We start from the raw sequence: 19,928 nt of genomic DNA on the forward strand, positions 1-19,928 counted from the left end.
TCATAAAATAAGCACTTGGATATTTAGAAAGAAGGGAGATTCAAATGTTTGGAAAGACATCTTGTTTATAATTTCATTTGCTCAACACATTGCTCACACATTGCTCCTTGATTACAGATTTGGGGATTCTATTTCTTTTTTTTTAAGGTTTTATTTGTTTATTTAATTTAATTTAATTTAATTATTTTTAAAGATTTTATTTATTTATATGAGAGAAACAGACAGCACAGTGGAGGAAGGGACAGAGGCAGAAGGAGAAGCAGACTTCCTGCTAAGCAGGGAGCCTGACACAGGGCTTGATCCGAAGGACCCTGAGATCATGACCTGAGCTGAAGTCAGTTGCTTAACTGACCAAGCCACCCAGGTTATTTATTTGAGAGACAGAGAGCATGGGGGTGGAGGAGGAGAGGGAGAGAGAAGATCTCATGTAGACTTCCCACTGAGCACAGAGCCTCATCCAGGGCTCAATCTGAGAACTGTGAGATCGTGACCTGAACTGAAATCAAGAGTCAGGTGCCAAAAAACCAAAAACAACAACAAAAAAAGAGTCAGGTGTCACCTGACTAAGCCACCCAGGTTCCCCTTGGGATTCTATTCTTTTCTGTTTGTCTGGAATCTAAAAAGAAATTTGATCTATAAGGGACACTCATTAAGTATTTGCTGAATAATGAATGCAAAATGTAAATATAAGAAGTACACTGCAAGCAGAATGTAGATGCTCAGACACCATGAATGAAGCCATTAGTTAGAGGCCACATCTCCAGTAGAAAAAGTAAATAAATAAAGTGAGTCTTGTTTTGTCTTTGTGACCTCTCTATGCCTCAATTTCTTCATCAGTAAGATACACGGTCTGAATTAGATCAATATTTTTTTAAAAACTTTAGTTTTAAACAAGGTGCACGATAATCACCTTGTTGAAGTATAGGTAGGATCTGGGACTCTGTTGCCAGGAGGCTGATCTGGTGGTTCTGGGTAGATAGTAGGAGTCTGCATTTTTCACAAGGCCCAGAGGTGATTCTAAGGCAGGAGATCCATGAGTGAGGTGTAAGCCCCTTACTTGCCTTAGAAGCTTTCCTTCTACTAGTCCCAAGGTACATCTCCTTAAAGGCCTTGATGTCTTCATGAAGTCACCATTATGGTGTTGCTTACAACTCCTTACTCCCCATACAAACCCAAGAGTTGCAATCTTCAGCATCTCTGTTGGGCAGAGATTTTCATGTTCAGCCACCTCCATGGATCAATGGCTAGTCTAGGAGTTGGCTGCTCTTGGGTCCAGTTCAAAAAGTTGTGGCTAGAGTGAGGCCAGAGTCCTATGTACAGAAGCTGGTCCTCTCTACTCAAGGTACTATTTCTCTCAGAAGGGGCTGTGCATGTGGCAAGCATTGTGACTGATCCACTCTGGACAGTGCTATCCAGTGTGGCTCTCACATGCTCATCTCTTTGTAGAGACTGCCCTGCTCAAGGTCACTGAGGTATTTCTGGTAGAGTTGAAGTCACAGTGGGTTTAGCTGCTCCTATGCCACTGAGGAACATCAGCTTTCAAAATGCTGTGCTTATGTTAACAAAGCTGACACACTCTATATGAACATTTGCTGATGTCATTGTTGAAAAATGGTAGCTGTTTTCTTCTCCCCTCCTAAATCCCTTTTGGTGATGAACACTCTTTAGCTCAGTTTATATACCGTGGCACTCCTGACTTGAGCTCCAGTATATATACCTTGAATAAAAGTACATTTATTTCCCTTCAGTTTCATTTTTTACATGATTTTTATAGGAATACATTTTATAGTTTTTTTAGGAAGAAAAAGTCAATAAGCATAGGTAAGCCTGTTAAATATCTCTCTCCTTTGAGTTCAGTGGAATTTCTTTTAAATCTAATAAATCTTTCCCATCAGCTGGACATTTCTTTCATCTCTTCTTTAGGTCACTCTTATTTTCTGAGCATAAATAGTATCTGTAGCATTCTACAAACGGTTCTCCCGTAATAGGGCCTTGTGAAGCATGTAGTATTGTCCTTTGCCTCAAACTGCAAATATTGTAAGAGTTAATTTCCATGATATGTGTTGGGAATTAGTATGATGCTGAAGCAAGAATACAAAGCTTGGCACATAGTAAATTCCATAAATGCAGTTGAATGCATGGATTAATGCTTGGATGCTGGGTGTCAAAAAGTTTAAGGTCTAGTTCCTGCTATGTTACTTATGAGTTCTGTTTTTTCAGGCAACTCTCTCAGCTTTTGTGGGCCCCAAATTTCTAATGCGTGAATGAAGAGCTCAATCAGAGTAGATGGCTCCTTTCTGCTAAAAATACAGTAGTTCTAATATAGCCCAAAGCATAAAAGACACCCTGGGTAGGTACAGTTGTATACTGAATATTTGCCTCCCCCCGCTGTAGATTCAAGATAATAAAAGCCCAGACTCAAATGGCTTAAACAATAAGGACATTTATTCTCTCGTATAACAGGAAGATAAGATGAAGGACAGGCTTTGCATTTCAGTGATTCAGCAACTCAACAATGGCATGAGGAGCCCAGGAACTTTCAGTCTCTGCTTAGTGATTCCCCATGGAGCGGTTTCTCCTGGCAGCTACATGTAAATTAAAGCATCATGCTTCCTTTTTACATCCATTGGGAGAGAGAAGAAAGCCTCTTAAGCAACAATATGATTTCTTTTCTGCAATCTGTTTGGGCCAAGTGAAGACCTGTGTCCATTCGTGGGCCTCCTGAGTCCTGGGGGACTTGAGTGGGCTGATTGGATTGGACTGGTTATCTGGGGTAGAATGGACATTAGAGGGCCAACCACAATGTCTACTACATGTAATTAACCATTATGTATTTGGTCTTGCAGTGCTTACGAGAAGGCAAAATCTACTTTCGAGTGTTTATACATCTGTATATGCAGTGAAGTGTTACACCTGGCATTGTAACTGTGAGACACCAAGAACCCAGTTTCAGTTGCCCACTATAGAGTGGGCACCTTTGATATATTTCAATCCAACTTTGTTACCTTATAAAAGATTCAGCTGAAGTAAACAAAACATAGTCCTTGCTATTCTCATGGGAGAAATAAGAAGTAAATACCTGGAACAAAGTAAATGAGAGTACAAAGAAAGTATATGTCCAGTGTCAAAGAAACCAATATATAACCAACTACTAGATAACTACTGTGTACCAGGCATTGTATTAAGTGCTTTGCATATGTGATTACATTTAATTCTTGCAATGACCTTATTAGGTAGATGGTGATATCACTACTTAATAAAGAAGAAAACTGAGGCTCAGATTCAATACCATGCTCAAACCCACTTAGCTAGTTAGTGCCAGGGAATTTGAACCCAGAGCTTTCTGTCTCCAAAGCATGTGCTCGCTCTACTAATTCATGCTTTGGACAAAAAGTGAAAGTTGGACCACAAACTTCCAACTAATTAAGCCATCTTGTAATACTGTTCAGCCAATTATACCATCTTATTTTGGGATGATGGGCTAAAAGATGGTATAATTAAGAGGACAAAAGTCACAGAACAAAAAGAGGTAGTTGTTGCTGGTTGGGATCTTCAGAAGATGCTGAAATGGAGATTGAGGTGCAAGATATTTATTGGAGATCAATGCTTTTGGGGGAAAGGAACAAACAAAATTGGGAAGAGGAAGAAGTCAAACTGTGATGGCCAACAAAGCTGTGGCTGGACCTGGAGGGAAGTGCTGGAGTAAGCATCGTCTTGCAGAATGTCCTGCTCCTTTATAACTTCACCTTGCTTAGCCTCTGGATGCAGGGCACCCTGGGAAAGCATGACCTCAGTGAGCTAGCTCACTGGAGCGGAGGCAGGCCCTGGAGAACCTGACAGCTGGAGGCTGTCTGCTAACCTCTCTCCTTGCAGCAAGAGGGTGAATTTCTGTGTCTGTCACAGCATTGCTAGGGAAAACTGCCTATGTATCCCAATTCTGACCATATTCTAGTTTGTGTCCAGTGAGTATTCCTAACAGTGGTAACTGGAGGCCTGTTTGACTGTGAGTCTTTGTCTGATAAGACCACAGATGTTATTTCCATGCTTGCTAAAATGCTACAGGAGGCCATCTTTCAGTTTGGCTTCATTTCTTACAAACCATTACTCCTCACAATTACTCCTCATAAATGGGCTACATTGTATCACAAGACAGGAGTTAAAGTTTTCTCATCACTGCAATACATGTCCCCAGATTTCATTGGTATTCTGAAGTTGGTAAAGGCAATAGCAGGATGTTCACAGGCTTGTACAGGTCAAAAATGTGCTGCTCTCATGTAATATGTTAATTAGATTGATAATAGTAATCATTTGACTCTGTATATTTATATCAAATCATCATATTATACCATGAATATATATGGTTTCTTAAAATTTTATTTTTTTGCAGGGTTCCAAAATTCATTGTTTATGTACCACATTCAGTGCTCCATGCAATACATGGTTTTTATTCTGTAAAAAAAAAAGGCAAATTTCAACCCAGTAATAAAGCCACTCTTGGTGTGGCTAAGAGACAAATACACATTATGCAGTAAAGCATGGATCATATCAGCGCAAATTTGAATTCTGCATTATCAGATATTGGTTATATGACCTTGGAAAAGTTTCTCTCCAAAGCTGTGTCTTCCTTTGTAGAATGAGTTAGCTATTGCTATTGCTGATGTTAGTATGTTGAGTTCCAAGTGTTTAATCTTGTCATTTATTCTCTGCCTGCATTCTAGAACTTGCCTCTTAAAATGTGGAGTTCAGACATGAATATAATGTGCTAGACTTAGTATGACCAAAGTGGCCTGTAGTGAGACTCAGCTCTCCTTGTCCTGTACCGTACATGTATATGAACCTGGCACAGGTCTGCAAGAGCATGGTTGATAATACGCATATTCTTGGTTCCCTATGATCAATATCTACAGACTTTTTTCTCACAAACAGCAGATAAGTCAGGTTTCCCCATGCCCAACCCTGATTCCTGTCTATCAAATACAATTGCATTAACCAAAAAGTAGGAGTTTATGTTTATTTCAGCTAAATTCTATGCTATTTAAAAAATAAGGGAAATATTTCTCCCCTATCATATATCCTTTCTCTACCAGTTATCTATGGTTTACTGGTCCATGCAAAACAGAAAAACAGAAAAGCTTATTCCTTTCATTTGGGGACTCTGCTGACCTCCTGACTCATCTGCAGAGGCCTTGGTTAGCCAAGTGACCTAAAGATGTTTTCATTCCCATACTGCCTACCTGCATTTTTGTGTCACAATTAGGAGATATAAGAAAGTCTAAACCCACATTAATATGAACAGGGCTGGAGGAGAGGTGTGAACTCTCCCTTCTCACTCAGATATCATATGAAATAATGTTCCAACTTGCTTAGTGACCAGATGAATCTGGAGTAGCTCTTCCCTGGCTCTTTAAGGTGCTGGGGTAACTTAACAGGAGGCCAACCCCACATAGGTTAGTGGGGATATCTGCAAACAAGCAGTTTGCATCTGTGAAAGAATCCTTCCACAGCAGCTTTGGGGATGTCAATGCATTTTTAAAAACTCCTCCCTGTTTGCTATCCAAAATGTGGTATTTTCTTTCATAAGTCTTTTCAGGTTCCTGGCTTGCTGGGTGGGCATGAGAGGGCTTGATCTATCCTGTCGGGGCTCCCAAATATTAAGCCAGCCACATCTGTAGTTGGTGGAGGAGCCCAGCTTTTGGCAGGTTTCCACATCAGCTCTATTGGAGTGATAATTGGAGGGGCTGTCATTAGGTAACTCTTAATGGCTTTCTTAAATGTGCTGACTTAAATTTACTTAGTTCCACGGGTTCTCTGAGCAGCCATAACTATATTTCAAATAGTGATTTCTATAAATTAGAAATGCCATTTTTCTTCAGCCCAAGAATTTCAATGAACCAATTATTCAAAACCAAATTTAATCAAGTTGATTTTTTTTTCTTTCCTTCTGCAAGTGTATATTCTTTGGACCTGTAAAGAAACATGATGTTGCCATCGGATTGGCTGAATAGATCTGATAGATGGAGCTGTCAGAATTTATTGCTAATTCAGCTGTTAGGCCTTGGAAGGACTTGACAGCACTGGTGCCTTCCATAATTATATTTAATGTCTGGTCTTGGGTTTGAACTTCAGTTTCCCCAAGTATTGGTAAATACACAGCATTGCTCTGCTTTTGCAATACATACTCTCAACTTAGTCCATTTCCTTCAGTAGAGGAAACAATTTTCAAGTGTGTCAATAGTGTTAGTGCATTCCCTCTTTGTTCTAATTAGGCCCATATGCTAAGACTTATGTTGGGTCTTTCAAATAACCACTTTTGACTGTGACATTGAAAACCTAGGTTATGGGAAAAATAAAACATGTTTGAAAACCTAGGATATGGAAAAATTAAAACTGCAATATCCTACTTGGCTAAGGATAATGGTTCTAGTCAAAGGAACAGAACTCTGAGAGTTTGCCAGAGTAGTAGATTGGAAAAATTAGAAATTTGTTATCATTTAGAGACTCAAATGCATTAAGAACCTAAGATTGAGGTGGTGAGAAAAGATGGCAGAGAAATAGGGGACCCTATTTCAACCAGTCCCCTGAATTGAGCTGGATATCTACCAGACCATTCTGAACACCCATGAAATCATCCTGAGATGTAAGAAGATATATGTGGATCTTTACAAATAGAATATCTATGGTGGGTTGGTCTCAAGATATGAAGTGGGGAGCCATGATTCTGCGGGCAGGTACTGGAAGATAAAAGGAAGAAGGAGGGAGGCTTTGGAATCCTGCTCCACCAGAGTGCAAAAGCCTCCCACTCTGGGGCCTGGGCACAGACTCGTAGACCAGTAGAGGCAGGGAAAGGACTTTAGGGCAGCCCCCCAACTGAAACTTGGAGATGTAGGGGTGCACATGCCAACTTGGGGTGGCTTGCTGTTTTAGAAGCACAAAGGGCAAAGACGTGCCTGGACCTGTAAGCAAGGGCTGGGAGTGTTGCTGGGGGATGCACAGCCCAGGACACTGTGGTTTTTAGCAGCACAGACAGAGGCAGAGGCACTATGGCCTGGAGAGCTCATTGAAGAGCAGACTGCAAACTTGCTGTTCTGAGACAGAGCTTTGGATATGGCCACTTCTGCTCTGACTCTCAGAAGAGATGTGGAAAGCCATCAGGGAAAGCTGCCAGAGAACAAAAGCCTCAGAAAACCAGTTTTCACTGAGCCCACCCCACTCCTGGCAGGGGGAAGGGCAACTGTGCCCAAATAGGGTTGCCTGAGTAACAACATGGCAGGCCTCTCCCCCAGAAGGTAGGCTGGAAGAAAAGAGGCTGACAACCCTAAGGTCCCTGTAAAGCAACTGCATCTTGCTTGGGTTGTGCTCAATAATTTGGACTCTGTACATTCCCTCAACCACCCCTCAACAGAATGACTAAGAGGAGGAATCCCCAATAAAGGAAAGATTCAGAGACTGTGGCCTCTGCCACAGAACTAATGGATATGGATATAACCAAGATGTCAATTTCATTAATATTTTTCTCAAGCCTAGATATTGCCTTGAGAAAAATATTAATGACAATATAGAATATCTAAGGGCAGAAATGATATCCAATAGGCTGAACTTAAAAATGCAATGAATGAAATGCAATCTAAACTGGATAATCTGCCTGGGTAAATGAGGCAGAAAAATGAATTAGTGAGATAGAGGATAAGATCATAGAAAAGAAGGAACTCGAGGTAGCATGGTAAAAACAAATTAAAACCCAAGGAATCAAACAGAGAGAGATTAGTGACTTGATGAAACATTCCAATATCACAATGTTTGGGACCCTGAGGAGGTGGAGAGAGAGGAAGGTCTAGAAGATGTATTTGAGCAAATCATAGCTGAGAACTTCCCTAATGTGGGGAAGGAAACAATTGTTCAGTCCAAGAGGCAGAGAGGACCCCTTCCAAGAATAATGAGAACAGACCAATGTCACGACATATAATAGTACAATTTGCAAATCTTAGACTCAAGGAAACAATCTTGAAAGTGGTGAGAGGGAAGAGATTACATAGAGAGGGAGGAGCATCAGAATAATATCAGGCCTGTCCACAGAGAGCTGGTAAGCCAGAAAGGGCTGGCAAGACATATTCAGGATACTAAATGAGAAGAACATGCAGCCAAGGATACTTTATCCAGCAAGGCTGTCATTCAGAATGGATATAGAGACAAGGAAATTCCAGGACCAGCAGAAACTGAAAGAATATGTGACCACCAAGCTGGCCCTGCAAGAAATACTAAGGGGGTTCTATAAAAAGAGAAAGACCCCAAGAGTGATAGAGATCAGAAATTTACAGAGACAATCTAGAAATAAGGACTTCACAGGCAACATGATGACAATAAAAATCATTCTTTCAATAATCACTCTCAACATGAATGGCCTAAATAATTCAATGAAATGGCACAGGGTTTCAGACTAGATAAAAAGACAGGACCCATTCATATACTGTCTACAAGAGACTCATTTTGAACCTAAAGATATATCCAGGCTGAAAGTAAAGGGATGGAGAAGCATTTTTCATTCCAATGGACCTCAAATGAAAGCTGGGGTAGCAATTCTCATACCAAATTAGATTTTAAGCTAAAGACTGTAGTTAGAGATACAGAAGGACACTATATCATGCTAAAAGGATCTATCCAACAAGAGGGTTTAACAATTGTAAATACCTATGCTCTCAGGATGGGTCCAGCCAACTACATATGCCAACTGTTAACCAAAATAAAGATAATAATAAGCTAATAGTAGGAGACCTCAACACTCCACTCTCAGCAATAGACAGATGATCTAAGCAGAAAATCAACAAAGAAACAAGAAACTGGGCCAGATGGATCTCATAGATATATACAGAACATTCTACCCTAAAGCAACAGAATACTCTACTGAATAGAGTGGTCTACTGAATAGACCACGTACTGAGTCACAAATCATGTTTCAACTGATACCAAAAGACTGAGATTATTCCCTGCATGTCCTCAGTCCATAATACTGTGAATCCAGAACTCAATCACAAGAAAAACATTTGGAAGAAATTCAAACACTTGGAAGCTAAATAACATCCTGCTTAAGAATGTTTGGGTCAACCAGAAAATCAAAAGAGAACTTAAACAATTTATGGAAACCAATGAGAATGAAAACACATTGGTCCAAAACCTATGGGATACTGCAAAGGTGGTCCTGGGGGGGAATACATAGCTATCCAAGCCTCACTCAAAAAAAAAAAAAAAATTAGAAAAATCCCATATACACAAATTAACTTTACACCTTAAAGAACTGAAGAAAGAACAACAAGTAAAGCCTAAGCCACACATTAGAAGAGAAATAATTAAGATTAGAGCAGAGATCAATGAATTAGAAACCAGAAATACAGTAGAGCAGATCAATGATACTAGAAGCTAGTTCATTGAAAGAAAAAATAAGATTGATAAACCATGGCCAGACTTATCCAAAAGAAAAGAGAAAGGACCTAAATTAATAAAATTATGAATGAAGGGGAGAGATCACAACTAACCCCAAGGAAATAGAGTTCTTAGAACTTATTGTCGACAACTACCTGCTAATAAATTAAGCAACTTAGAAGAAATGGGTGCCTTCCTGGAAACCTATAAACTACCAAGACTGAAACAGGAAGAAATTGACAACCTGAATAGACCAATAGCCAGTAAAGAGATTGAAGCAGTGATCAGAAAGCTCCCAAAAAACAAGAGTCCAGAGCCTGCTGGATTCCCTGGGGAGTTCTCTCAAGCATTCAAATAAGAAATAATACCTATTCTCTTGAAGCTTTTTCAAAAAATAGAAACAGAAGGAAAACTTCCAAATTCATTCTACATGGTCAGCATTACCTTGATCCCCAAAGACCCTATCAAAAAGAATTACAGATCAATATCCCTGATTAATATGGATGCCAAAATTATCAACAAGATCCTAGCTCATCGGATCCAGCAAACCATTAAAAGGATTATCCTTTATGACCAGGTGGGATTTATCCCTGGGATGCAAGGGTGGTTCAACATTCACAAAGCAACGTGATAGAACACATAAATAAGAGAAGAGACAAGAATCACATGGTCCTGTCTATTGATGCAGAAAAAGCATTTGAGAAAATGCAGCATCCTTTCCTGTATAAAACTATTTAGAGTAGAGGGATAGAGAGAACATTCTTCAATTTTATAAAAACCATCCAGGAAGAGCCCACAGTATTTGAATAGCATTCTCAATGGGGAAAAGCTGAGAGCCTTTTCCTTAAGGTCAAGAACATGGTAAGGAGACCCATTCTCACCACTATTACTCAACATAGTACTGGAAGTCCTAGCAATAGCAGTCAGACAACATAAAGAAATAAAAGGTATTCAAATTGGCAAAGAAGAAGTCAAACTCTCTCTCTTCACAGATGACATGATACTTTCATGTGAAAAACCCAAAAGACTCCACCCCCAAATTATTAGAACTCATACAGCAATTCAGTAATGTGGCAGGATACAAAATCAATGCACAGAAATCAGTTGCTTTTCTATGCACTAACAATGCAACTTTAGAAGGAGAAATTAGGGAATTAATTCCATTTACAATAGCACCAAAGATCATAAGATACCATGGAATAAACTGAACCAAAGAGATGAAGGATCTATACTCTGGAAACTACAGAATGCTCATGAAAGTAATTGAAGGCACAAAAAGATGGAAAAACATTCCATGCTCATGGTTCAGAAGACATTTAACATTTAACATTGTTAAAATGTCTATGCTGCCCAGAGCAATCTATACTTTCAGTGCCATCCCAATCACCTATGGCATTATTCAAAGTGTTAAAACAAACAATCCTAAAATTTGTATGGAACCAGCTAAGACCCTGAATTGCCAAGGAAATGTTGAAAAAGAAAACCAAAGGTGGGGCATCATGTTGCCTGATTTCAATCTATATTACAAAGCTGTGATCACCAAGACAGCACGGTACTGGCACAAAAACAGACACATAGATCAGTGGAACAGAATAGAGAGCCCAGCTATGGACCCTCAACTCTGTCAACTTATCTTTGACAAAGCAGGAAAAAAAATATCCAATGGAAAAAAGACAGTCTTTTCAATAAATGGTGCTGGGAAAATTGGACAGCTATATACAGAAGAATGAAACTGGACTATTCTCTTGTACCGTACACAAAGGTAAACTCTAAATGTATGAAAGATCTCAGTGTGAGACAGGAATCCATCAAACTCCTAGAGGAGAACATAGGCCATAAGCTTTTCAACATTGGCCACAGCATCTTCTTTCAAGACATGCCTCCAAAAGCAAGGGAAACAAATGCAATAATGAATTTTTGGGACTTCATCAAGATAAAAAGCTTCTGCTCAGCAAAGGAAACAGTCAACAAAACAAAGAGACAACCCATGGAATGGGAGAAGATACTTGTAAATGACACTACAGATAAAGGGCTGGTATACAAGACCTTTAAAGAACTCAAATTGAACACCCAAAAAACAAATAACCAAGTTAAAAAATGGGCAGAAGACATGAACAGATACTTCTCCAAAGAAGACATACAAATGGCTAACAGACACATGAAAAAATGTTCAACATCATTAGCCATCAGGGAAATTCAAATCAAAACCACATTGAGATACCACCTTACACCAGCTAGAATGGCAAATATTGACAAGGCAAGAAACAAATGTTGGATAGGAGAAAGGGCAACCCTCTCACACTGTTGGTGGGAATGCAAGTTGGTACAGCCACTTTGGAAAATAGTGTGGAGGTTCTTCTAAAAGTTAAAAATAGAGCTACCTATGACCCAGCAATTGCACTACTAGGTATTTACCCCAAGGATACAGATGTAGTGAAAAGAAGGGTCATATGTACCCCAATGCTCAGGGTCATATGTACCCCAATGCTCATAACAGCAATGTCCACAATAGCCAAACTGTGAAAGGAGCTGAGATGCCCTTCAACAGAAGAATGGATAAAGAAGATGTGGCCATATATGCAACGGAATATTACTAGCCATCAGAAAAGATGAATACCCAACATTTGCATCAACATGGATGAAACTGGAGGAGATTATGCTAAGTGAAATAAGTCAAACAGAGAAAGACAATTATCATATGGTTTCACTTTTTTGTGGAACATAAGGAATAACATGGAGAAGGAAGGGGAAATGAAGGGGGTGGTTATCAGAGGGGGAGATGAACCATGAGAATCTATGGACTCTGGGAATCAAACTGAGGGTTTTAGAAAGGAGAGGGGTAAGGCAATGGGTGAACCTGGTGATAGGTATTAAGGAGGGTTGTATTGCATGGAGCACTGGGTGTTATATGCAAACAATGAGTCATGGAACACTACATCAAAAACTAATGATGTACTATATGGTGACTAACATAACATAATAAAAAATTATTTAAAAAAAAAAACACATAAGATTGAATGTTAAGAGCCCAAGATTGCCTGGACCTGAGTCCTGGCGTCATTACATACTACTTGTGTGAACTTGAGTGAATTATTTAAACTCTCTAAACCTCAGTTTCCCCATTAATAAAATGGAAATGATAATTTTTTTTCTTCCCAGAGTTGTTGTGAGGAGATAATATTAACTGGTTGCCCGTTGCCCATTGCTTGAGTTGAAAATACTTCATGTTGGCTATTGTTACCATCCATTCAAGGGTAGAAGGGTAGAAGGTCCTGTTGAATGATTGTTTCACAGAATTCTTGGACAAAGTAACCCCATGTGACAAAACAAATCATGGGGCGCCTGGGTGGCTCAGTGGGTTAACCCTGTGCCTTCAGCTGAGGTCATAATCTCAGGGTCCTGGGATTGAGCCGCACATCTTTCCCCTCTCTCTCTGCCTGCCTTTCTGCCTACTTGTGATCTCTTTCTCTGTCAAATAAATAAATAAAATCTTTTTTTATAAAAGCAAAAAATGTCATAAGGACCAATCAGTGATTCCCTTCTCACCTTCCACAAATATTCGTTGAGTTTGATAGTTGCACAGCCCTTTAATGGGGTTTCTGGCTGTCCAAAACCCAACAATAATAAGAAAGCAAGGCCTTGTTCTCAAGGATTGCATAATCAAGATATCATTAGAATAAAAAATATATAGGTATTTTTCAGCATAAAAGCCTTCTGTGATTGGCAGTCTGTTCACATTCAAAACGATGATCTTTATCTTCTAACATCTCCACGGAATGCTGGGATGAATCTAATAGGATGAAGTCTTTGGTTTAGGGTTTGTGACTATATATGGAGGAATTTGAAATGTAGCCAGAACCTATTCCCCATCACTACCTCAGGCTTTTAGGACCTATTTCAGTCATGGAGCTAAACTGAATGACAGAAGAATTTCCCCAGGTAGTATGGCTAACTCCTCAGCAACATGATAGGATTTGTGTTTTAGGGCGGCTCTCTACTATGGATAATCATTCCAATAGCTAATAGTTATTGGGTACTTATTATGTGCCAAGCGTTGTGCTAAGTACTCTATGTGCATGTCTTATTTAATGTTTACACTCACCTTACAATATAGCCATTTTTAGAATCCTTATAATTACCTAGGAGGAAGTCGGAGCTAAGTGGGATGAAATAAGTGGCTGAGTTGGAACATCAGTCTAGATCTCCTGACTCTGTGTCTCATGGTTTTAACCATTGTGTACCATGCTTTTGGTCTTGGCTTACCCAGCACTAGCATGGTGGCATGGACTAGTCCTTTCCTCACTCTTGTTCTTACTCTTCCCATCTGCAAACTGAATTGTACTGGCCTCTAACATTCTTCCAGTTTTGACATTCTTTGACTTTGGATGTTTCAGATGCTTTGTATCATTTAAAATATTGGCAACATCCATAAGCATGTAACTCATTTCCCTCTTTCTTCTCTCCTTTGACTTTCCCTTAAATTATCTGAAGATGGATTGCAAAGAAGTAGTGTATACCAGCATTTTCTTTTCTTTTTCTTTTTGTTTTTAGTTTAAACTGACTCAAATAGGTCACCCACACGTTTTGGACATTGCTGGGCTCTGTGTCTGGTTCTAGCCTTGAGGGACACCCATTCTTGCCTATGGTGATATCTAAGAGCAGCTCTCTGGGGACATTGGACAAGTCTTGGATAAAGCGAGGTAATGGTTCTGTTGGATAGATTGTTTTCAGCCTGTCAAATGGGCTCTATCAATAGACGCTCTATCAAATAGAAAGATTTGAGAATTTGGAAGTACTTGGGGATGTGCAATAATAAATATATGGTATAATTTTACTCAGATTTAGTCTATCACCCCTTCTGAGTTGATTATTGGTGAGGAGACTCAGAACACTGGAGAGTGATAAAGCTCTTCCTGCTCTCTTATAAATGATATGTGGAATTGAATGAAGTGCAAAGACACAACAAAGAGAAAGGGATGGTGAACTAGAGAAGCTTCAGGTCTAGTCCTCAGAAATAGTAAAAACCTTCAACTTCTAGAAATTTTAGTCTCTTTCTTGAAGCAATACATAATGTAAATTTTATAAATTTACTCAATGACTGTGATTTTGATTAAACAGCATTACAGAGTTTTTGGCCTTAACCCAACAATTAGTGACTAAAAATGGGCGATAAAAAAGAACCATTCATCTTTTATTTATATACTTAGTTATCCACTCAGTAATCTTAGCAAATTATCTGAGGCTCAGTCCCCTTTTCCCACTACCACCTAGCTAACCCCTTCCATTGGTCTACTTTTAGCTTAATTATTTCTGGTTGGCTCTAAACTCTATTTGTGCCCCTGATGTGTATTCTTAAAGGTGTTTAGCACTTCTCTTGTAATAGCACTTAACACACTCTAACATAATTGTTGATTTCTCAGAGAGCTTTTGGCTTTTTGATCAGGACAATTCTTCATTGTGTTAAGTTATTCCATATGTTGCTCAGTAAATGTCAGTGGATTATCCCAGTCATTGAACAACCCAAGATGCCACCATTCATTTCCATAGACCCTATAGGGGCAAATAAAATTTTTCCTAGTTGAGAACCAATGGATGAATGTAAATTTCAAGAAGGCAAACATCATACATGCTTTGCTCAATATTGGATTCATTGTACCTAGTGTGATGCATGGGACACAAACAGTGCTCAATGAAGGAATATTTTATTGAATGAGTGCAGTTTGGGACTGACGTGGAGAGAGAAGAAGGTAATAAAGCTGTTTGAAGTGCTGGTTGAGAGGATGCTGTATAATGCTGTCTGCCAATCAGTTTGCTGCTAGTTTTGTTTTTCTAAATGTTTCTTAATTTGATCAGGCGATAGAAGAAGAATGGCAGAGAATAATGAGTTTAATGCTATATATTGAATTAGAAAGAGTAGGGGGCTTCTCCCGCCAATTTAATTTCATCTACCTTTTGAAAATCTGGAGATAAAATTTATGAAATATTGGAACTTGGGGGTGTTTTTAGCTAAGATTTCCCTATTAATGTCTATTTCTCCTACTTAAGAGGGAGTAGCATCTCTACTTCAGCTTTTGAAAAGCAAACACAAAGTCTGATAGATTTTTCAGTCCTCCATCTGTGTCTGGGGTCAGAATTGTTCATGTAGGATTGTGTCTGAACTTTGGACAGCTGTTTGGTACTTTTACTTCAATTTCTTTCTTCGTGCAATAAATTAGAAATTGCTAAAGCCCAAGGACCTTGACATTTTAAGGCCACCATAAAAACATTTGAGAAGGCAGATTTTAGGAGACTCTGCTAAGCTGAATGTATTTGTTTCTTGGCTGCCTGACTCTTCAAAGACTGAGCAACTAGTTTCAGGCACCTATTGAAACTTATATGTAGAACATATAAAAATAAGGATTAAGGACTGAAGAACAAAATTTCAACCATTAGAGTTATCATAACTGTCAAACATTAAGATTTGGCTAAGAGCTTCCTGGTCATAGGACAAAAATGGAAACACTGAAAGTTATAAAGTTCTCTTTTTTAACCAGTTTCCTCAGGTGGCAAAAAAAGAAAGATATATTTTTTATTTCATCTTAGATGATAGAGATTTTACTATTAGCATATTCCAGAAGGTAAGGAAAGGGTAGAAACCCTCTCAGTAACTGTATAGTCATGCCTCACTCAAATGTTCATAATAGCATAGCAGTTTTTTTTTAATTTGATTTTTAATTTTTTATTTTTTTTTAACATATAATGTATTATTAGCCTCAGGGGTACAGGTCTGTGAATTGCCAGGTTTACACACTTCACAGCACTCATGATAGCACACATCCTCCCCAATGTCCATAACCCAACCATCCAGCATAGCAGTTTTAAGAACTGCTAAGAACAAACTTAAAGTGAGTTGCCTTGATGACTCGTTTTTTTTCTATCCTTGTTTATTTCCACTTACTTACTAGGTGGATTGCCACTTCTCTATATATATTATGCATTCCATTTCTCTAGAAGAAGAAAACTGATTGGAATAGTTGGTTATTAGCAATACAGATAATTCCTATCAGGTGAATTCTCAAGCCAAGTCACCCCTGAGGTCACTTCCCACCACATAGAACTCCATTTCTACCAGTTGTGGCTAATTTGGCCTGGAAAAATTAAGACAGTATGCCAACCTCTGGGTAAACATCTACCAGTAATAGTTTTCTCAGACGAGAGCAGAATAACTGGCAGAAACTTTGAGGCTTCAAGACTGTTTGATACACTCTCCTTGTTAGGAAGGAGTTAGTTCGTGTTGACTCTCTACTCTATGTTTGGGGTAAAGACAATTTCCACTCCTGGGATATGGGAAGACTAGGGTGAGCTGTTGTTCCATTTCATCCAACTCATTCGGGGTGCCAAGAGAGTGAGTCCTGGGCTCCTGAGATTTTGTTTCAAGCAGTCATGCTATCAAGTAGAACAGGTGAGAGAATTTGAATAAGCAATTATGTTTTTGTTGTTGTTGTTGTTGTTTTGTTTTGTTTTTGCTACAAGGACTTAACTAGCACCAGGGAGAGAAACAACAGGCCTATAGAATCTAGAGATCCTCTTGATGGTGTATGTTCAAGTTACCCTTTTTGTTCATAGCTTAATTCTTCTGTTTTATTTCCTAAAGTCCTCCTTAGACCTTTTCTCAAGGTGAGGATAATAGATAACTTGTGGTTCCACTTCTCATTACTATTTGCTTCATATTATGGACTGAATGTTTGTGTTCCCCCAAAATACAATGTTGAAACCCTACCCCTGCCCCATATGCTGATATTAGGAGGTAGGGCTTTGGGGAAGTCATTAGGATTAGATGAGGTCATGAGGCTAGAGCCCTCATGAATGGGATTAGTACCCTTATAAGAGTCATGAGAGAACTTGCTTTCTCTTTCTGGTCTCTAGTACATAAGGATATAACAAGAAATTGGCAATCAGCAATGTGGAAGAGGACCCTGACCAGAACCCAATGACGTAGGCACCCTAATCTTGGACTTCTAGCCTCCAGAACCATGAAAAAGAAATTTCTTGTTTACAAGCTATGCAGTCTAAGGTATGTTGTTTTGGCAGCCTCAACTAAGACACTTGATCTGTATATAGACTTTCTCATTTTAGTGCCAGGGCAGGTAGCAGTGACGTATCTATACCTACTCTGTTTTGGTTCCTCTTTACTCTTTGAGTAAGAAGAATGCAAAGCTTTCCAAAGTTCCTCTTGTTTTCCCTTACTATATTATTTTCCTCTTTCATCATAACTATAACCTGAATTAATTTACTCTTTATGTTTTTACTAACCAACTTTCATAGCTTTGCCTCTCTTCTTATAAGTAACTCCCCTACCACTTTTACAGAAGAAACAAAGCTTTTCTTGGAATCAGCTTTGAAAATAGGGTTCTGAAATGGACTCTTTATGGGGATTGAGTAGTACAGTTAAACAACTGGTGATGAATTATATAACCAACTAAAACAATTTAGCTTTTGGCAATACCCAGTGCTCCTGGGCAGGGAGATGAGGAGTCATATATGAGATTCCCAAGAGTGGAAATATAAGAATTCCACTTTTTACCTTGCTTTTTTTCAGTCCTATATTTCCTGCCTATGGCAGATTTATCCCAGTAATCTGTCCATTCATTGTTGTTAGTTTTTCAGTATGGGAGATATCAAGTCAAATAGTGTGACAGGACTTGCTGAATGACTGAGTCAACTCTTGACCACCAATGGCATTGTCAACCATGGTGTTGAATTAATGAGGAAAACTAAAATTCATTTTTCAGAGGTCAAGAGAAGCTTACTTTTGTAATTTGACTTTACGTGATTGATGACCATTTTTCCACCCTTTGTTTTAACACCTTTGATATTGAAAACAACCTGCGACAGAACACCATTTAAGATCAATGACCAGTGTCAGAGACACTGTTCAAATTTGAGAGGTGGTACCTTAGAAGGAACTGGATGGTAAATGATCTGTGCTGGAATCCTAGCTGTGTGACCTTGGGAATATCATTGAAGCTTTTAAAGCCTTGGGTTTTTTTTTTTTTTAATCTATGAAAGTAAAGTCATAATCTTACTTCACTTCACTGATTGAATAATATGATCAATGTGAATTTTGCAATCTGTAAGCACATTACAGATCTTTATATGGCAATGTACTTAGTTTTTTTTGTTCATTTGTTTGGTTGGGTTTTGCTTAAAATTGTCTCTAAAAACATTATTGATTTAATTTTTCTTAAAGATCTTAGTGCTATATTTGATCTGCTTTTGACAGACAGGTGCTATTAAAGATATTTCAATAGAAATAGGATACTTCCAAACAAAAGACAAGAACATTTTCTTTTATTTATTTTATTTTATTAGTTTTTTATTATGTTCAGTTAGCAACTGTATAGTACCTTATTAGTTTTTGACTGGTGTTCAGGGATTTATTTGTTGCATTTAATACCCAGTCCACAATAGCCAAACTGTGGAAGGAGCCAAAACTTTTCCTTTAAACAAAAGAATTCACTAAATTCCAAAAAGACTGTCCAGAAGTCTGAATAGGAGTACATCTGCTTAAGTGATAACAGCTGTATTAGTTATCTTTGATACATAACAAATTAGTACAAATTTAGCAGCTTAAAACAACAAATGTTTATCATCTACAGTATCACTGGGTCAGGAATTCCACTTAGTTGGGTGACTCTGGCTCAGCATCTCATGACTTTGTAGTCAAGATGTCAGTTGTGGTTACGGTCATCTAAAGGCTTGAACATGGCTGTTGGCAGGAAACCTTAGTTGATTGCTGCTTGTTTTTTAGAGGCTCCAGTGTTTCACCTTATAGGCCCATCACTAGGGTTGTTTGAGGGTCTTCACAAAATGGCAACTGTCCACCCCTGGAGAGACTGATACAAAAGAGAGAGGAAAAGTAACAATGCATTTTATGATCGAGTGCCTCGCACTACACACTGCTGCTTCCATTGGGGTTGCCAGCTACAGTACAACTCAAATTAATTCAAATTCAAATTTGAATTTCAGATAAATAACAAAAAGTTTTAGTATAAGTAATATCCCATGTAACATTTGTCATATATTTATATTAAAAAATTCATTATTTATCTCAAATTCAGTTTTAACTTGGCATCCCTAATTTTCCCCCCTAGTTCACAGTACCTTTATTTTAGAAAATGATGTAGGAAAGACTTTAGGGTTTGAAACCAACAGCCAAGGAAGAATTCTTGAAATGTCTTAGGTGCAAAAAGGTGACTTTATTATTAAAGGTGGTTTTATTTTATTTTATTAAAGCTTAGGGATAGCATAAGTCTCTAAGAAATTTTGGAAGCAAGGTTTCCAGGACCTTGAGGGGGTTAGGTATTGTTGGGAAAAGGTCATTTATTACTGTCTAATAAAACCTTAATCATGAGACCCTTTAGATATATATTGGTGGGCCATATTCTTGGAGAATGATTGCCAACATGTATCCTGGGAAGTTTAAAGAGAAAGGAAGTTTCCAAAAGAATTTTTATATGTTAAAGTAGGCTTAT

General features: G+C 38.5%; 1 long non-coding RNA gene across 1 annotated transcript in view; it reads left to right on the forward strand.

The window, feature by feature from the left end:
• Nucleotides 1–19,928, forward strand: part of LOC125088656 (uncharacterized) — a 171,025-nt gene that overhangs the window by 137,224 nt on the left and 13,873 nt on the right. The window contains exon 4 of the long non-coding RNA XR_007123750.1: nucleotides 2,464–2,591. This is a non-coding gene — a long non-coding RNA (uncharacterized LOC125088656). The remainder of the gene's footprint in view (nucleotides 1–2,463; nucleotides 2,592–19,928) is intronic.

Source organism: Lutra lutra, chromosome 1, assembly GCF_902655055.1.
Source record: "Lutra lutra chromosome 1, mLutLut1.2, whole genome shotgun sequence".
Taxonomy (NCBI): Eukaryota; Metazoa; Chordata; class Mammalia; order Carnivora; family Mustelidae; genus Lutra; species Lutra lutra.